At 39.6% G+C, this 15,326-nt stretch overlaps 1 long non-coding RNA gene across 1 annotated transcript; it reads left to right on the top strand.

Moving 5' to 3' along the window:
* Positions 1-221: 221 nt before the first annotated feature.
* On the top strand, positions 222-15,326 carry LOC105440516. The gene is made up of 3 exons (XR_004065675.1): positions 222-731; positions 12,038-12,268; positions 14,178-15,326. It is a non-coding gene; the product is annotated as an uncharacterized LOC105440516 (long non-coding RNA).

Here is a 15,326-nt window from a genome sequence, read left to right as displayed (position 1 = left end):
ATTACCCAAAAGTGTGTCAGTAAAATCGGAGCAGATTACTAATCTGAAAATCCAGGTGACATAGTTGCAATAGTAATGTTCTGGAACTATATTGTCACCTAGAGTATAGTGATGACCCAGTAAGATACTGAGAAAACTAGTCACCCAGCACGCGCGCGCTACTTAGCTACTGTACATCGCCGTCTTTAGATTATATTCTGTAACAGTAAGTTGCTGTGGAATGCTTGTGCGGAATACGCGTGCGTATTATCAGGCAGCCTATGCGAAATATATCCTGCATGCGATCGACCGGCTGTAGCGGCGGATCCAAGAAGTTTTTTTTTTAAAGGAGGGGCATGAAGTGTTAAATCGGCGTGGGGTCCGGGGCCAAAGGGCCCCGGAAAAAAAATTGAACTATAAGATGCTTTATGGTACATTCTAAGGCATTTCTGAATGAGTAAACTGAACATTTATTTGAAAATTCGTGGCTTTTCCCTGTGTTTTCGGAAGGAAAAGGGGGCATGCACCCCAACGCTCCCCATGGGTCGGGCCTGGCAGGGCTCGCTAGCTCTCTGCAGTACGCCCAGGACTGGCGTCGACCGCCGGCGTCGCCGCTAGACCCGCCAGAGCTCGCATACCGTACCTGCAGCTAGCATCAGCTATACAGTTTCAGCTGGTCGGCGCAGCTAGCCTTGCCCTAGCTCTGCTGGTGGTTCCTTGTCTTCACTCTAAAAATATCTACAATGTATACCGTAAGTTTTAAATATGTCTATTGATATTCATCTTAGTCAGAGGAATAATCGATAAGGACTAATATTGTTTGAAAACCATTTGCCTTTGTATTTCATGAATAGACTCTAGATCTAGTCCCAAGAATCCGGGCTAACTCGGCCCACGGGACTACTCGGCCCAGCTGGGAAAACTGGGCCGAGATGTCCCGACCTGATTAATCGATCGAGAGATACCAATGTGTATATGTTTGTGCTCTTTGTGACTTAATAATGCCCTTTCCAACCTAAATCTTTAAAGGAATTGTGTTAAATGATACTAATGAAGACAATCTATGACTTATCTTTAGGTAAAATGACAAAAAAAATGACATTTCGGACAATTTACTCACAGCTCGCAATCCGCATTGCCGCACGTACATTAAATGTGCGTTGTATCTACTCGGACCACTGAAATTCGAGCAGTGTTTTCGTCGGTAAATCACTGCAAAAATATCATTTTTATCTCGTATGAAGGTCTATTTTTTTATTCCTGACACAGATTTCATTATTGAGAAGTCGAATATAGTACATTTTAGACGAGATGGTTGATGTTTGTTCACATTCTTTCGTCCTGGCCGTAAATTAGCAGACTACTGCCTAGTGCTACCGCAGCAGCTCAGCTCAGTGTGCAGCTAGCCGTACAGCGCCGCCGGCCGGGTCGGCGGGGGAATTCACTGACTCGGCGCCCGTACGTACCGGGCCGCTGCATGCACTGCATTGCATGATTGTACTGCCCAATTTGATCGAGTGATGTGAGTATAACTAATCAAACTAGATCTATATCTACTGTATTATCATTATTCATTCCGAGTAGAATATCCAATTTGATTTAGTGGGTAAACTAGACCTAGATCTATATCTACTGTAGCTACATCATTATCATATAGATCTACTAGATTATATTAGTCATTCAGAGTAGAATATCCGATTAATGAAGGAATGGAATTTTTCTTTTTTCATAATCAGATAATCATATTTTACTCCTAAAACTTAAAGACTTGATAAATAGCTAGATCTAACGTAAGGGCCTAGCCTAGTACTCTAAGCAGAGAAGTGAGCTGAAGAATCGCCTTCTTATTTTTTTGGAGGGGGCTGCTTCAAAAAAATTCTACGAAAAGAAGGTATTGGCTTCAAGTTTTTTGTATAAATAATGCAGCCCCCACCACCCCCCCCCCCAAACAAACCAAAAAATCTCCTTTTTGTTCCCTTTTTCTGGGAATCAAAGAGATATATACAAAGCAAAGCAATTAAGACATGATATTGCAATGACGTGCCGGTGCATGGAGGGGCAGGGGCAGAGGCGGCCCTCCCGGGGGGGGGGGCACAGTGCCCCCCACTTTTTCAGATACCCCAAAAGTGCCCCTTTTTACATAGGAAAAGTGCCTCTTTTATTTTGTAAGAAGTGCCCCTTTTACATAGGAAAGGTGCCCCTTTTCCTTTGACAAGTGCCCCTATTACTTAGTAAAAGTGCCCCTTCCCCCTTTTCACCTCTGACGAGTGCCCTTTTTTATTTTTGACACGTGCCCCTTTTCCTTCGACATGTTCCCATTTTCCTTTGCAATAAGTGTCCATTTTCCATTCTCATAAATCTTGAAATAATCTTGAATAAGTGCCCCTTTTCCTTCGACATGTTCCCATTTTCCTTTGCAATAAGTGTCCATTTTCCATTCTCATAAATCTTGAAATAATCTCTAGTAAGTGCCTATTTTCAGGTACGAGAAGTGCCCCTTTTCACTTTTAATAAGTGCCCCCTTTACCTCTGATAATTGCCCTATTCAAAACTGAGAGGTGCTCCTTTTACTTTGACAACTTCCCCCTTTTTCCTTTGTAAGAAGTGCCCCTTCTCCTTTTAATAACTATCCCCTTTTTTAAACTCGGATGAGCACACCTTTCATTTTAACATGTGCCCCTCTTATTTTCTAATAAGTGCCCCTTTTCCTTATGATAAGTGCCCCCATTAAAAAGAAAGAGTTCCTTCCCCTTCTCATAACTGCCCCTTTTAAAATTCTGAACGGTGCCCCCTTTTCATTCAACAAATGCACATTTTCCTTTATTATAAGTGCCCCTTTTCATATCTGGTCAATGCCCCTTTTCAACTCTGATAATTCCCCTTTTAATAATGATACGTGCCCCTTTTCCTTTCTAATAAGGGAACTATCCCCTTTTCACCTCTTATAAATACCCCTATCAAAATCTGATGGGTGCCCCTTTTCCGTCAACAAATGCCTATTTCCCATTTTCGTAAACGCCTCTTTGTCATCACTGGTGAGTGCCTCTTTTCAGGTGAAAAAATGCCTCATTTTCACCACTTATAATAATCCTTTGTACTTTGACATGTGCTCCTTTTCTTTTCTTATAAGTGTCTTATCCCTTTCGATAATTGTCCCCTTTTCATGTAATCATTAAACGTGCCCCTTATTTAAGGCGACTAAGAGCAATTTCCCCCAAAGTTCGCTCGCTGCGCTCGCTCGCATTTAAAGATGATATAATTATGTTACTTATCAAAGGTCTTTTCAGTCTTCCGTTATGAGAATGTGCTTATAACCCCATCACGATTGGCTTTTTTCCTCTTTACAAGATGAAATTTTTCGCACTGCGACCTCATAGATCTTTGAAATTTTTCACGCTCGCTTCGCTCGCTCGTAAATGCATATTCAGACATCACACCCAACTGTAAAGTATGATGCTTAAGCGATATCTTGTATGATGTATGAAGAGAAACAAATATTGAAATCATCCCTGATAATGTAATCACAATGTAGGGGTATATACCAATGTCTAAAAAATTGTATATTTTCGCTTTGAGATTTCCCACTGTAGGTGCCCTTTTTTTCTCCAGAAAGTGCCCTTTTTAGTTGGTGCCCCCCCACTTTGGAAGTCGCTCGGCCGCCCCTGGGCAGGGGGATCTTAATTCTTGTAAGCCTTCTCCTGGACCTTTGGTCAACTGGTCATTATTTTAACCGTTCCTCAAATTTCTAAAAGGCAGCTGCCCCCCCCCACCTCCCATCCATCTCGGCCGGGTATGTAATCAGCAACAGAGGCAAAGATCTATGAGCAAAATCAATTTTTATATATTTTTTTTGGGGGGGGGGGCTGGGGGTTAACAGATTTATATCTGATATATTGTGTTCCTGTATAAATATGTATACTATAAATAAATAATAAATTAAAAAAACAAATTTGCATTACCACAACGTGGCATAAAATTAATACACGATTACACCTGCTTATCATTTGTTATTATGAGTCTGCTTGACGTCATATTGTTGGAATTTGTATCTTGGAATCGTAAACAAATAATGTTTATTGTTATTGTGTGTTTTTTAAACATGTCCTCAATTTTATTTAATTGTTTTAACTTTGTTTATTTATTTAGGTTTTTTTTGCCTTGTAACTTGCATATATATGAAATAATACGTACCAATACCACAACACAAGGAATGGTGTGGCGTGTCATCTGCATGTTACAATTTTTTTTTTTTTTGGGGGGGGGGGGGGGCTGGGGGTTAACAGATTTATAACTGATATCTTGTGTACCTGTATAAATATGTATACTATAAATAAATAATAAATAAAAAACAAAATTGCATTACAACGTGGCATGAATTTAATACACGATTACACCTGCTTATCATTTGTTATTATGAGTCTGCTTGACGTCATATTGTTGGAATTTGTATCTTGGAATCGTAAACAAATAATGTTTATTGTTATTATGTGCGTTTTTCAAACATGTCCTCAATTTTATTTAATTGTTTTAACTTTGTTTATTTATTTAGGTTATTTTTGCCTTGTAACTTGCATACATGAAATAATACGTACCAATACCACAACACAAGGAATGGTGTGGCGTGTCATCTGTACTGGTCTCTGCATGTTACTTTTTTTTTTGAGGGGGGGGGGGGCTGGGGGTTAACAGATTTATATCTGATCTTGTGTACCTGTATAAATATGTATACTATAAATAAATAATAAATAAAAAAACAAAATTGCATTACCACAACGTGGCATGAAATTAATACACGATTACACCTGCTTATCATTTGTTATTTTGAGTCGGCTTGACGTCATATTGTTGGAATTTGTATCTTGGAGTCGTAAACAAATAATGTTTATTGCTATTATGTGTGTTTTTCAAACATGTCCTCATTTTTATTTAATTGTTTTAACTTTATTTATTTAGATTTTTGTTTGCCTTTTCATCTCCATCCCTCTCATCATCTCCATCCCTCACCAATCCCTCTCATTGTCTCCATTGTCTCCATCCCTCCCGTTGCATCCATCCCTCTCATCATCTCCATCCCTCACCAATCCCTCTCATTGTCTCCATCATCTCCATCCCTCTCATTGTCTCCATTGTCTCCATCCCTCTTATCATCTCCATCTCTCACCAATCCCTCTCATCCCTCTCATGAACAGCGTCTTCATCCCTTACATCATCAACATTGTCTCCTTCCCTCTCATCATCTCCATCCCTCACCAATCCCTCTCATTGTCTCCATCCCTCTCATTGTCTCCGTCCCTCCCGTTGCCTCCATCCCTCTCATCATCTCCATCCCTCTCATCATCTCCATCCCTCACCAATCCCTCTCATTGTCTCCATCCCTCTCATTGTCTCCATCCCTCCCGTTGCCTCCATCCCTCTCATCATCTCCATCCCTCACCAATCCCTCTCATTGTCTCCATCATCTCCATCCCTCTCATTGTCTCCATCATCTCCATCCTTCTCATTGTCTCCATCCCTCCCGTTGTCTCCATCCCTCTCATCATCTCCATCCCTCACCAATCCCTCTCATCGTCTCCATCCCTCTCATCATCTCCATCCCTCCCATTGTCTCCATCCCTCTCATCATCTCCACCCCTCTCATCATCTCCACCCCTCTCATCATCTCCACCCCTCTCATCTCCATCCCTCTCATCATCTCCATCCCTCACCAATCCCTCTCATCATCTCCATCCCTCTCATTGTCTCCATCCCTCTCATCATCTCCATCCCTCACCAATCCCTCTCATCAACTCCATCTCTCACATTGTCTCCATCCCTCTCATCATCTTCATTCCTCACACCGTCTCCATCCCTCACCAATCCCTCTCATCAACAGCGTCTTCATCCCTTACATCATCAACATTGTCTCCTTCCCTCTCATCATCTCCATCCCTCACCAATCCCTCTCGTCTCCATCCCTCTCATCAAAGAAAGAAGACGATTTGTTGTACCGTTCTTGACTCTTAATCCTTATCTGAATTCAGTTCCATCCCCCTTCCCGCGCAAAGCGCGGAAGCTTTGATGTTTCATTAAATAATTAGAGAAAGAAGACGATTCGTTTTACCGTTCTCGACTCTAAATCCTTGTCTGAATTCAGTTTCCCGCTCCCGCGCGAAGCGTGGAAGCATTGACGTTTTATAAATTATTAGAGAAAGAAGACGATTCGTTGTACCGTTCTCGACTCTTAATCCTTTTTCTTCCTAAGTCCTCTTCCTTTTTTCTTTTTTTTTCTCTTTTTTTGGAGGGGGGGGGGGGCGACTGCCCCCACTGCCCCCCCCCCTGGCTACGCGCCTGCCCCTCCAAAATAAAAGAAAAAGGCGATTCTTCAGCTCACTTCTCTTACAGTACTAGGCTAGGCCCTTACGTTAGATCTAGCTATTTATCAAGTCTTTAAATTTAGGAGTAAAATATGATTATCTGCATGATTATGAAAAAGAAAAATTCCATTCCTTCATTAATCGAATATTCTACTCTGAATGACTAATCTAGTATATGATTAAATGATGTAGCTATCCCTCTCGTCTCCATCCCTCTCATCAAAGAAAGAAGACGATTCGTTGTACCGTTCTCGACTCTTAATCCTTATCTGAATTCAGTTCCACCCCCCCCCTTCCCGCGCAAAGCGCGGAAGCTTTGATGTTTCATTAAATAATTAGAGAAAGAAGACGATTCGTTTTACAGTTCTCGACTCTAAATCCTGGTCTTAATTCAGTTTCCCGCTCCCGCGCGAAGCGTGGAAGCATTGACGTTTTATAAATTACTAGAGAAAGAAGACGATTCGTCGTACCGTTCTCGACTCTTTATCCTTATCTGAATTCAGTTCTGTCCCCCCTTCTCGCGCGAAGCGCGGAAGCTTTGACGTTTCATTAAATAATTAGAGAAAGAAGACGATTCGTTGTACCGTTCTCGACTCTTAATCCTTTTCTTCCTACGTCCTCTTCCTTTTTTCTTTTTTTTTCTCTTTTTTTTTTTTTTTTTTTTTTGGGGGGGGGGGGGGCGGGCGACTGCCCCCCTCCCCCCTGGCTACGCGCCTGCCCCTCCAAAATAAAAGAAGAAGGCGATTCTTCAGCTCACTTCTCTTACAGTACTATGCTAGGCCCTTACGTTAGATCTAGTTATTTATTAAGTCTTTAAATTTAGGAGTAAAATATGATTATCTGATTATGAAAAAGAAAAATTCCATTCCTTCATTAATCGAATATTCTACTCTGAATGACTAATCTAGTATATGATAATGATGTAGCTACAGTAGATATAGATCTAGGTCTAGTTTACTAACTAAATCAAATTGGATATTCTACTCGGAATGAATAATGATAATACAGTAGATATATAGATCTAGTTTGATTAGTTATACTCACATCACTCGATCAAATTGGGCAGTACAATCATGCAATGCAGTGCAGCGGCCCGGTACGGGCGCCGAGTCAGTGAATTCCCCCGCCGACCCGGCCGGCGGCGCTGTCCGGCTAGCTGCACACTGAGCTGAGCTGCTGCGGTAGCACTAGGCAGTATAGTCTGCTAATTTACGGCCAGGACGAAAGAATGTGAACAAACATCAACCATCTCGTCTAAAATGTACTATATTCGACTTCTCAATAATGAAATCTGTGTCAGGAATAAAAAATAGACCTTCATACGAGATAAAAATGATATTTTTGCAGTGATTTACCGACGAAAACACTGCTCGAATTTCAGTGGTCCGAGTAGATACAACGCACATTTAATGTACGTGCGGCAATGCGGATTGCGAGCTGTGAGTAAATTGTCCGAAATGTCATTTTTTTCTCATTTTACCTAAAGATAAGTCATAGATTGTCTTCATTAGTATCATTTAACACAATTCCTTTAAAGATTTAGGTTGGAAAGGGCATTATTAAGTCACAAAGAGCACAAACATATACACATTGGTATCTCTCGATCGATTAATCAGGTCGGGACATCTCGGCCCAGTTTTTCCAGCTGGGCCGAGTAGTCCCGTGGGCCGAGTTAGCCCGACTCCAGTCCCAAATATAAACTTTTCTGTGTGTGATTCTATCGTTATTTGTGTGTGCATGTGTGTTGGCAATTTTTCTACGAAAAAGTGTTGTACAATCAAAATTCATCCAACTTGAGCATACCAAATTCCACTTCACACTCCTATAATTTCAATGCATAAGGTTTAGCCATTAATTAACCGGTATCGACGTCATAAAACTCATTGGATTTCCTAAGTTAAGCTAACAAATTACTTTTCCACACATGCATGTAGATTTCTAGGTCTACAAAACAAATACCGGTAGCCTAGATCTAGATCTTGGCCCACTAAATTATAAATAGGAGAAAATGTAAATTATTGTTCAATTGAATATTGAATATGAGTCATTATGATGCTTCAAAATCATACTGCAGTTTAAATAACCTTAAAAAATCAGTTCTCTTATTTAATTTCATCTGATTCACACTCACAGCTCAAAATCGCGTTGAAAAACTGAAGAAACTGCCCCTTGAAAGCTTGATTTTATTCCATTGCACTTTGTTTCACTATCGTTTGCGCATCGATAGACTTTATGATATTGATAGACTCTGTCTAGATCAACAGAAAATTCAACAAAATTTTGGGCAAACCTTGATGATACTGCGGCTATTTGTGCTGCTCACTCTCCTCATTTGGCATGTTTGGCGCTATATAGCCAATGTACTATGTAGGTATTTCATTTAAAATAATTATTTTAAAGTCAAGATGACTATATTGTCTACAAATTCTTGGCATGCTTGTGAAATATTCCACCACTCATTCAAGGACTCTGCACAGTATAACCTAACGGTTCATTGTGCGCAATGCTTGCACATGTCTGTAGATTATATAGGCCTGCACGATAAAAAACAACAACAATGGTTTATTCAGAAAATCAGTAGGGGTGCTAGTACGAGAATGAGCATCGTCCGCATAAACGACAATACCCTCGTAAACGCAGACCATTTGCATCCAGAAAAAATAATGATCATCCGCATTTTCGTGAAGGATCCAGATTCCCGATGCGCGCGTTGGTGATGCGTAAAACGAATTCCGCGATGATGCCCCATAATGCATTTTACACTTACGCAGAGACTTTCACGTTATGAACAATAAATCCTAGGGAAGACGAACAACCCATAGAAAGTAGACTGTGAACTGGGAATATTTTATTACGCGGAATCCGTTTTTCGCATTAATTGCCAGCACGCGGATCAGGAACCCTGTACCCGCAGAGCACCGAAGAAGAAAAACTGTCTGTGAAAATTGCAGACTATCCTTATTTTTTTAGGTCGAGACTTGTTCGCGTTTACCAGGATATTCTCGTTTATGCGGACAATCTTCATTCTCAGACCAGTACCCCTACTGAAAATGGCAAAATTCCTCACATCAATTCCACTCTTAGAGAAATAACTTGGCACAAAGTACCCTGCGGGAAGTCAAGCTAGGGCCATGCAAGGACAAGTAAAAGAGCCACATCCATTGTAATTTGCAATTATTTTTTTTCTTTTTCATAAAGATAGAGAATAAAAGGAATAACACATTGTTAGAAATACACATCACATATGATTTGAAAAAAAAAAAAATATCTATTTTTCTATTTGTCTATTGTCTACAAATTCTTGGCATGCTTGTGAAATATTCCACCACTCATTCCAGGACTCTGCACAGTATAGCCTAACGGTTCATTGTGCGGAATGCTTGCACATGTCTGTAGATTACATAGGCCTACACGATAAAAAAACAACAATGGTTTATTTACAAAATCAGTAGGGGTGCTAGTACGAGAATGAGCATCGTCCGCATAAATGACAATACCCTCGTAAACGCAGACCATTTGCATCCAGAAAAATAAGGATCATCCGCATTTTCGCGAAGGATCCGGATTCCCGATCCGCGCGTTGGTGATGCGAAAAACGAATTCCGCGATGATGCCCCATAATGCATTTTACACTTACGCAAATCCTAGGGAAGACGGACAACCCATAGAAAGTAGACGGTGAACTGTGGGTATTTTATTACGCGGAATCCGTTTTTCGCATTAATTGCCAGCACGCGGATCAGGAACCCTGTAACCGCAGAGCACCGAAGAAGAAAAAACGTCTGTGAAAATTGCAGACTTTCCTTATTTTTTTAGGTCGAGACTTGTCCGCGTTTACCAGGATATTCTCGTTTATGCGGACAATCTTCATTCTCAGGCCAGTGCCCCTACTGAAAATGGCAATATTCCTCACATCAATTCCACTCTTAGAGAAATAACTTGGCACAAAGTACCCTGCGGGAAGTCAAGCTAGGGCCATGCAAGGACAAGTAAAAGAGCCACATCCATTGTAATTTGCAATTATTGTTTTTCTTTTTCATAAAGATAGAGAATAATAGGAATAACACATTGTTAGAAATACACATCACATATGATTTGAAGAAAAAAAAAAATATTATCTATTTTTCTATTTGTCTATTGTCTACAAATTCTTGGCATGCTTGTGAAATATTCCACCACTCATTCAAGGACTCTGCACAGTATAGCCTTTTAACGGTTCATTGTGCGCAATGCTTGCACATGTCTGTAGATTATATAGGCCTACACGATAAAAAACAACAATGGTTTATTCACAAAATCAGTAGGGGTGCTAGTACGAGAATGAGCATCGTCCGCATAAATGACAATACCCTCGTAAACGCAGACCATTTGCATCCAGAAAAATAAGGATCATCCGCATTTTCGCGAAGGATCCGGATTCCCGATCCGCGCGTTGGTGATGCGAAAAACGAATTCTGCGATGATGCCCCATAATGCATTTTACACTTACGCAAATCCTAGGGAAGACGGACAACCCATAGAAAGTAGACGGTGAACTGTGGGTATTTTATTACGCGGAATCCGTTTTTTCGCATTAATTGCCAGCACGCGGATCAGGAACCCTGTAACCGCAGAGCACCGAAGAAGAAAAAACGTCTGTGAAAATTGCAGACTTTCCTTATTTTTTTAGGTCGAGACTTGTCCGCGTTTACCAGGATATTCTCGTTTATGCGGACAATCTTCATTCTCAGTCCAGTGCCCCTACTGAAAATGGCAATATTCCTCACATCAATTCCACTCTTAGAGAAATAACTTGGCACAAAGTACCCTGCGGGAAGTCAAGCTAGGGCCATGCAAGGACAAGTAAAAGAGCCACATCCATTGTAATTTGCAATTATTTTTTTTCTTTTTCATAAAGATAGAGAATAATAGGAATAACACATTGTTAGAAATACACATCACATATGATTTGAAAAAAGAAAAAAAAAATATCTATTTTTCTATTTGGGACCATTAAATGGCAAAATAGAATGATAATGCATTTTGGAGCAGGCAGCATGTTCTTGGCCATTAACACATAATAACCAGGATTTTTCACTCAATATTTTTTAGATGGAATATATTAATTGTTCTTTATGTTATAATTTCATTATATTTTAATCAATCAGATTTTATATGTTTTCATTGAAATGAGTTATCAATGTAATTTTTTGGGGGGTAAAATTGTTTCTTAGGATCATACACTGGCCCAACTTCATTTTTGAAGAAAAAAATGTTATTGTTTTGGTAATTACTGTTGTAATCTAACAATACGAACAAGCAAAGGGCATATACAGTAGTAGGCCTACACAATAAGCACTGACTTGAACAATTCAGGGAAAGCTATTTATAGTCGGAGGGAGGGGGGGGGGTAATGATCCTATGCACATAATTCTGCATTGGTGTAGTACGTATAGTTCCCATCATTTGCGATTTCCCCAGTGGTGTTATAAATTTGATTGCATCTTCACATTGGAGTGAATGTTATGAAAAGGGAGGGGGGGGGGTCATACTTTGATGCCATACAAGTAGCATGATCCTATACACCCATTCTACATCCAGTGTTCCCATCATTTGTGATTTTCCCAGGGATAAAGTCAATTTTATAAATTTGATTGCATCTTAATTCACATTGATTTGATTGCTAGCTGTCATAAAATTAGTGTAATTTCATCTATTATGAACAGAAACCAAACATGCTTGAAGATGTAGGAGATCGATCATCGCTATCCATCCACCTTCGCAGCTTCTTTTGCCTCACAATTACATCTGTCACAAGTCCTATCAAACACCGTGCCTGATTCTGGTGCAGCGCTGACAGCACTAGGGACACTTGGCCTCAATTGAAGCTGCTATTCAACCCTTAGACACAACCACTTGCCTGCTAATTACCTGCTATGAAAGAATTACATATTGTGGTAAGTACATTGAAGCAGCAATGGATGTGGGGCTGTCTCACTAACAGCAGTGATCACAGTTGACGTACTCTCAGTCGTATAATCATCATCATGGGCGGGGGTAATACGTTGACCCTATACAAGTAGCATGATCCTATACACCCACTTCAACATCCAGTGTTCCCATCATTTGTGATTTTCCCAGGGATTAAATATTAACAATTTTATAAATTTGATTGCATCTTAACATTGAATTGAATGCTAGCTGTCATACAATTAGTATAATTTTGTTTTCATATCTATTACGAACAGAAACCAGACATTCTTGAACATATGTACGATATCCTCGCTGTCCTTCCACTTTCACAGCTTCTCTTGCCTCACAATTACTTCTGTCACATACAAGTCCTAACACCATGCATGCCTGCTTTTGGTGCAGGGAGCCTAAAGGGCATTTCCAATTAATGAATGCACGTGATGTGTGCAGCCATTGTAATGCTTGCGGTAGTACAACAGAGCAGTGTGGTGCGTCCACCGTAACACATCACACGGCAGTAGCACGCCAGGGTTTAAAGTTTTCCTTAAGATTTCTTGCACATGAGGGATCATTAAAAGTTATGCGAATCGCAGTAATTGATCTTAGACCTAACTGCAGCAGAAAAATGTATGACTGGTTGTTACCTTGGCAATATTTTGGCCAAATGCTTTTGAGGGCCCCTGCCAACCAAATTGTTGTATTGTAACAGGTGGTCAACTTCGGCAAAGTTACATACCACTTTCTCAAGTTAGCTCATTGATGACTGACAGATGATGTCACATGGAGAATGAGATCTGGCGGATTTTTAGGATGGAGCTTAGCAAGCTTGAAAAAAACATGTTTTAAAACAATATTTAACAATCTATGAAACACATTCAGAAGTTTACATATCAAAATATGAGATGTATGCAGGACTACACACTAACATGAATAAACATGTATTTGGATGACATGGGCCCTTTAACTGACTAGACTGCATGAAACTAGGGCGTTTTAAGCCTTGTAATTGCGATAGCTCAGTAATCATTTGAGGTATGAACTTCAAACCTGTTAATAGTATGTATCACTTAAGGAAGACAATCTGATTATATTTGGGGTAAGTAGGTCAAAATTCACATAAGGATTTCTCTTTATGACAATAGAAAAAACTCTCACATTGTTTAATAACAGATAACGTTATAGAATTTACACAATGGGGGGATTTTATTATTTATTTTTTAATCTCTGAAACCCAAAACTGTACAAAATCCAGGAATGAAAATTTAATCTAATGATACTTTGATCTCACGATATATGTTTTAGCGGACCCGCCTCCCACTAGCATAGAGTGTTGAAAGAGTCACACACTTTTTACAGCGAACGTTATTGTTGAGGCATAACATAAACTGTTTTACGAGGACATGCACTTTTCTTCATGTTGGACTGTTTTCAAGATATGTAATTTTTGATCTTTACCAATTAGTATTGCATCTGTTGGATCATTTAGAAGAAACACCTACTTATGATATTCATATTAATTTTTAAATGTGCCACATAACTCTGTACAAAGTAAAGAGGGTATTTATTCAAGATTAAAATGATAGTGTTGAAGCCTATATTATACACTTTTTATATTAAAAAAATCAGTAATGTGAAGATAAGTTGAGGCCAGCAGTCTGCAATACTTTGAAACAGATAAAGTCCTGCAAAGGAAACGAAATAGAGCCTCAAGCATGTTAGGAAATGTGTGTCGAAGTGTTGAAATGAAAAATTATCTTACAGTAGTCCGATTGGTGTCCCTTGTCTCCTTTGCAGCTTTGCTCAAGCTCAGCATCCGTTATTACATGATTCCTTCAGTTTTCATCACAATTTAATGATTTTTTTCTTTTCTCTTTTGTTTCTTTTATTTGATAGAGCTACTAGCAAAGGAAAAACTTCAACACTGCATCAAATGGCTCGACCAAAGTTATCAGTGGAGCAATATTCAACCAGTTTTCCAAAAACAGAACAGCACATCCCAAAGAATGGTGAACTCTAGTTGAAAAGACATGCCATTCTGAAATAACCCTGGTCATTTCAGACACCTTGCGGGAGAATTAAAAGGTGCAAGAACAGTCAGTGATTTAGATACATTTTACCATCAGGAGCATTCACTGCATTGCACAGTATGTAACTGAATAGTTGGAGAGAAACTGGACTCTGTGTAACTATACTAGACATGACAAGTACTAGTAATGGACAAGGAATTTTACTCACGTGAGCAGTTCAAAACCGAATCCAAGTAAGTGTTCCTCAAGTGTATCCAACCAGCCCTTCAAATGCTGGACCTAGACCACAAGGCCATCCAAAACTGCACCACTCCGACAATTCTGGGAGTTATATTACAGTCAGATCTCAAATGGAATTTCAAAGTGTTCGATATGATATCAATTGCCGGCAAACAACTACATTTACGACATCTCGGAGTATGATGTGAAGATCTAGCAGACATCTTCTCGACATATATCCGATCTTTGCTCGAATACGCTTCTCCAGTTTGGTCCACATCAATTTCCCCAACAGTTATCTTGCAGTCTGAAGAAAGTACAGAAACGTGTCTGCTGTATTATCCTTGGATAAGAACAGTTGTATGAAACCACACCACTTCTTGCCGTCTTGCCCTTCTTGAATCCTTTTCTCTCAAACTGTTTAAGTCATCACGAGATTGAATTATGTTCTACCGCCAACTCGTCGCCAAACCTCTTGCCATGAACTCTGAAACTCTCTACACATAACTGTACCCTATTGTAGAACTGAGAGATACCGCACTTCAATTATTCCCTATATCGTACGACTCGATCCTTAACAACCAACTGTGATTTTAATTCTCTTTGTCATGTTTGCATTTATTTATTTTTGCTTACCATATTAATGTTTTTCATTCTTCTCTTTTCCATTCTTCATTCTTCCATCCTCCCCTCTTATGTACGTTTTCTCCTTCTCTCTAAATCAGCAAAGTAATTACATGCATTATGATTATTATTACAATTTTGATTAATTACAAAAGAGTCATCTCAGAATGAA

This window comes from Strongylocentrotus purpuratus, unplaced genomic scaffold (assembly GCF_000002235.5).
Source record: "Strongylocentrotus purpuratus isolate Spur 01 unplaced genomic scaffold, Spur_5.0 spur5_scaffold_20, whole genome shotgun sequence".
NCBI lineage: Eukaryota > Metazoa > Echinodermata > Echinoidea > Camarodonta > Strongylocentrotidae > Strongylocentrotus > Strongylocentrotus purpuratus.
The sequence above is the reverse complement of the archived record's forward strand: the minus strand, read 5'-3'. Positions and strand labels throughout refer to the sequence as shown.